Consider the following 5,671-nt stretch of genomic DNA (forward strand, 5'->3'; position numbering starts at 1 on the left):
CTGCTCTTTCACCAAGAGAAATACTGCCATCCAAACGGTAACAGAGCAAAGAGAGGGAAAGGACTTGATGCTTGGTTGCATCACCATACCTGAACAGGAACGCACTGAAGTGCCTTATCCTCGTCATTAGCAAAATGGAGAAAGTCCTATCTCTAGGATTGTTATCAAGATTAAAAGAGTAGATATGTGTAATTTGTTTAGACTAACAACTGTCATACAAAATAAAAACAGAGAAGGAAAAAACAGAAGAGCGAAGGGTAAAAATTAAGAAAGGAGGGAAACAGGGAAGGAAAGAAGGAAGAAGAAAAGGCAGGCAGGCAGCACTACTTTGGAAGAAGGGCAATTCAGTGTGGAATAAGAGCATAGGAGAGGCAGATGGAGGCTCATGGGCAAGCACTCAGAGCGCAAGAGCAGGATCTGCTTCAGTGCAAACTGTTGCACCATGGGGGATGGGGGCCTTACATCTGCAGCAAGATTAGCTTCATCTCTCCAAAACAGAGATCCACTATGGCAGAGTCCTCTACGTCATCGGCACTGAGAACACAAGTGTAGCCCTCGCCAAAGTTTGGTCTTTCAGTACAGAAGACAGACCAAGAGTTCATCCAGTACCACCATCAGATGAAGTCTTTGAGTATATTCCATAGGAGTGATATAAAAGACCTCACTGTCTGTGAGCCACCAAAACCACAATGTTCTTTGCCTCAGGACCCAGATATTCAGTTTTCACTAGGTTCATCTTGTTCATTCCGGTCAGTTGGTTCCTGTGGACCTTTCGGCAAGATGCCAGCATACAGCCAGTTTAGTCAAAGTACATTAGCCAGGAAGCAGTTTGGTGCTGTTGGCAGTGCTGGGAGCGCCTTGACATCTTTAGAACAAACAGCAGTCAGCAGTACCTTATGCAAAAGTAGTGTCATTGGTCTTGCCTCTACACAGGACGTAAGATCCATTAAAAACACAGTTATCTCAAGGTTGATCAAGCCCTCAGTTAGACCTTTGAGGAAAATGTCCAACCATGGAGCAAACAGTTCAGACCTCCCTGGACCAACTTACCTGCCCCAGTACCTGTTGGGAGCAGGAGCCTTGTATCAGCCAGGCCTTTGCCATCTATAGCCAGAAAGCAATGGAGAACCGAGAGCACAGGCAAGCTAAAATACACAAAGTCTCAAGGCCAGAAAATGAGCAACTCAGAAATAACAGCAAGAGACAAGTATTTTCAGGTGTTCCTTTTGCTCCAAGGAGAGGGCACCAGGGTCATTTGGTTTGGAGGAAATGGTCCGAGAAAGACTTTGCCTCTGAAAGTGCACAACTTAACAAAACGGAAATCAACAGGGAGTTTCATAATAAATTTAAAAGAAGATAAACTTAAGAAACAAGAAAAGCTTGTAAATGGTGACGATCAAGGAGACACAAGAGTTGATACCCCAAAAAGAGAAGGAAACGATGACAGAAGATTCAGTTGGACCTAATTGCTATGATGACAAAGTTAAATCCTTTTTTCATATTTCCTGTGATGATAATAGGGAAAGGAGACAAGCTGGCTGAAGGAAAAAAGGTTAAATGCTGAAACATGTGGAATCCTTCTTTGTCCATGGTGGTGGGGCATGGTGGGGCATAGAGGCAGAGGAGGCCTTGGTGTCCATGGGGTCAGAGGGCACAGTAGTGACCAAGGAGGGAAGTTCCCTGACTCTCGAGGATTTTGTGGTGGATTCAGAGAAGGTCGTGCGGCAAGGAGTTTGAAGATTTTGAATACAGGAACGATAAGAAAGATGCTGCATAGTCTACAAACTAGTTTTTGAAAACAGCGGCGTTTCTAGCTTTTCATGGTCCAAAAAAATTGATTTCAGTCTTTGTGAAGAATAAAAAGGCGATTTTACTTTGTTTCTGTCACTAGCAGTGGATTTGTTTGTTTATCTGCTAGTTCATTTAGTTTTGAAGATGCAGCACAGTTACTTGTGGGAGGAGGAAGGTTCTTTTTAAAAGTGAGCACTAAGTGTATTTGAAATAGCAGAAGGCTACGTGATCCCTTGTGTATTATAGTAAACTAAAGCTGCACTTCAGTTGGACTTCTTTGTGTTTTTTCACCACTAAAGGGATTTTTCTTATCACTAAATTGTATTTGGCAATTATTTCACATTGCCTACAGAGAGACCTGTGATACTGTGTTTTGAGCCACAGAAGATTATGTGTTTGTATGTGTACTTATATCTGTAGCTTTCCCTTTCTTTTTGGAAATCCTGTAATATGAGGTAACTTATTTCATCAATTAATTAGGGTGCTGGGTGGTAGAGAATTTTCTCCATCAACTATATACACACAGGTGAATACTGTTTCTTAGGCAAAGGTAACTTTTCTATAGTTGTAAAATTCCATTATATTCCATTATCAAAGAAACATTAAGAACTTTGTAGGATTGCATACAAAGCAACAAACTCTTTAACAAAATAAATGTTTTAAAGTCAACAAACATACTGTGCCCTTGCAAACCTCCCTTCATGAAAAAGCAGAGCTACAGGTGTTCATGTTGTTGTTGTTGTTGTTGTTGTTGTTATTGTTGATTTTACCTCGGGCCTCCAGTCTTAAGGTTTTTTATTTCTTTTTTAATGTTTGGAACATAAGTGAAGATTTGATACATTATTCCATTATCTAAAAAGGATAAATCATTCATGTTTAGTGTAGGAAATCACAGAATTTGTCCACCTAAGGTTCACAGAACATAGTGGAACAGGGGGTAGAAAGAATATTGATACATCCTTCAATTCTCACCAGTGAAGCTTCCTCATGAACCAGAGTGCAATACACACAGACGGCCACAACTGGTCAAGTTTCAGAGAATAAAAGACTGTGACTGCAGAGTATATGTCCCTGGATAGGACTCCTATATTAAACCTCACCCACCCATGGCTCAGGGACCACTGTGGAAGAGGCTGCCTAAAGATTATAAGAGCCAAGGTTGGTGCTTTCAGGCCTACAGGAACTTGTTCATATTACTTGCAACAATGGTGACAGCATGCACAAGACCCATATCTTCTCAATCAGGCAAAAACCCAGCATAGAACTGGGGAGATGGGCAGTAGGCCCTAACCTTAACCAGAAAAACTATTGGTAACTGATTATTACAGGGTGAGGGAGAGTAGATCTTAAGGCAGTGACTAGATAGGCTGACTAGACGCCAGTGCATGAGCTTGCACTGAGAGACATCTAGGTTCTAATGCTTGACCAGATAGGCTTTAACATATATGACAGAATGCATATATATTTTTATTCTGGTTTTATATTTTTTGTATAGATCTCAAGGAAATGTTTAAAATTCAGTTTCGTTATTGAGATCCTGTTCTTGGCAGCCATAGTTTACTGCTTGCATTCAATCATCCTAACAAAACCTTTTGGAGGACTCACAAATCATGATATTTAATACATTTCTGAGGCACCTCTGAGCCTCAAATTGAACGCTATGGAAAAACCTTTAGACTGAGATGTTTCAGGGGGGTTTCAAGAAGAAAAACGGTACATTCCAGTTCTCCATGCTCTGGCAGTGTGAGTTCACATGTTTTCCCAGCTCTTTGGCTCACTGGCTAGGATACATGTTGTCCTAGTAATAACTGGCAGCATGGTGTACCTACAGTGCACCTTACAATATTAAAGCAAGGTTTTTATTATGAACCAGAATGAAACTGTTCTTTTGAAAGAGCACATAGGAGAATAGTAAAGTGGACAAAGGAATTCAGCCAAGTGAAGGATAATGGATTTCTGGAGGTGAAAAGGAAATCCTGAAAAGGGTGATTGTCAAAGAATGAGAAAGAGTTGGCATAAAAAGATGCTGTAAAGTAACAGAAAATTAAGAAGCAATCACCAAAAGAAGAGACAAGAGAACTCTGCAGAAATGTTGGCATAAAAACTACCCAGGCAGCTATGTTGGAAATATGCCCTGACTCAGTACTACTGTGTGCTGCCTCTTGTTGAATGTGATTTTAGACAGAAAAGAACACAGCTTTGATTTTATAATTATTTTCCCTTTATAAGAGTTAAAGCACATTACTTGGAATTGAAAAACTTCTTGGAGCCTTAATGAGTTTTTGCCATTTCTTAACAAAAAATGGGAACCAATAATACTGTTCCAAGACTCTGAGGCCATAAGTGCAGAGGCAGATCACACTGATGAGCGTCTTCAGCAGTGAATTAAATCTCTTCAGGATAAAGCACTTTTCAAAGAACTTTGAGACAGCAGGATTTCAATTTTAATATGCTAAACTGAAGAAAAATAAGAGTTCAGGGACTGGAGAGATGACTCAGCGGTTAAGAGCACTGACTGCTCTTGCAGAGGACCCAGGTTCAATTCCCAGCACCCACATGGTGGGTAACAACCACCCATAACTCCAGTTACAGGGGATCCAATGCCCTCTTCTGACCACTGCAGGCATTGCATGACATGGGTTTACTTGCATGCAGGCAGTACCCTCATACCTATAAAATAGAAAATAATAACTGAAATAAAAAGAAAGGATGTAAAAGTTCCAACAGAGTAAAGAAAATGCTATTCCCTTGTGATAGCCAATGCAAGCTATTTCTGAAAATATGATGTAGTCTACATGAATACCTATTATATCTTCTGATGTCAAAGAACAGCTATAAGGAAAGAAAGGAGAGGCAAAGAAGATGAAGAATAAAACTGAAAAGAGAGAGGAACAAAAATCAGCAACCAATAGTGAAAAGAGCTAACTCAAAGCCAGTGGGTGTTTCCTAACTAGACCAAGTTAGTTGCATTGGTACTCTCAGAAAAGATCCCGGTACAGAGACATCTCTAGAGGTAGGTATTAGGGAAACCATCCAAAGACAACTACCAGTGGCCTGCTGAATCATGTTCATTTGGCCACAAGCAAAATCAGATGGTGGTTTTACTTTGTCATGTGATTCCTGTGAAAATGAGGGGAGAGCTGACTCATCTTTTGGGTACGGGTGCTAATTCCCATGAGCAGTTCAAATATTTGCTCCTACTGGGCCTGTTCCTGGAGACAGAAGCACTTTTGAGAGAATCAACAGGGAGCTACAGTCTAAGAATGTTGGTGGCAGATGCAACTTGGTCTTTGCACTGATGATGAATTGTGGTCACCTGTAAAGGAGCTCTTTTTGAGGAAAAGTGAAGGTAGTAAATAGGGCTCAAGTCACAACCTGCGGTAGAATCAGCTCAGTCCAAATGTTTCTATAACTGAAATGCACTGAAGAATATTTTAATTTAACAATAAACGAGGAATATACTTGTGACACGTAAAAAATGTTGCTTTATAGCATAAATTATCCAAATTTCCGCATCCATTTTTTGGATACATGGGTTCCATGGACGCTGCTTTTACCTATAGTGAATAAGCAAGAACATTATTTTTTTAATTCCACATTTGTTTTCAGCAGCGTAAGTCTTGTTTTGAAACTATATATTGAATTTTCATTGTTATAGAGACCTTCAGGGCTTGGTGAGGTGGATCAACAGGTAAAAGCATTTGCTATCAAGCCTGATGAGTGAGTTCCATCCCAGGACTCACATAATAGGAGAGACCAGACTCCCTCAAGTTGTCCTCTGGCCTCCACATTTGCACCTATTGTGTGTACCCACACATGCGCACACACACACAATAACAAAAATAAATAAATTAATTTAAAATTTTAAGTAAAAGTAAAA

At 40.2% G+C, this 5,671-nt stretch overlaps 1 pseudogene; it reads left to right on the forward strand.

The window, feature by feature from the left end:
- The first annotated feature begins 375 nt into the window (after positions 1-375).
- LOC103739623 lies at positions 376-1,777 on the forward strand (annotated as a pseudogene).
- The last annotated feature ends 3,894 nt before the right edge of the window (positions 1,778-5,671 follow it).

Source organism: Nannospalax galili, unplaced genomic scaffold, assembly GCF_000622305.1.
Source record: "Nannospalax galili isolate Female #2095 unplaced genomic scaffold, S.galili_v1.0 scaffold819, whole genome shotgun sequence".
In the NCBI taxonomy this organism is placed as follows: Eukaryota; Metazoa; Chordata; class Mammalia; order Rodentia; family Spalacidae; genus Nannospalax; species Nannospalax galili.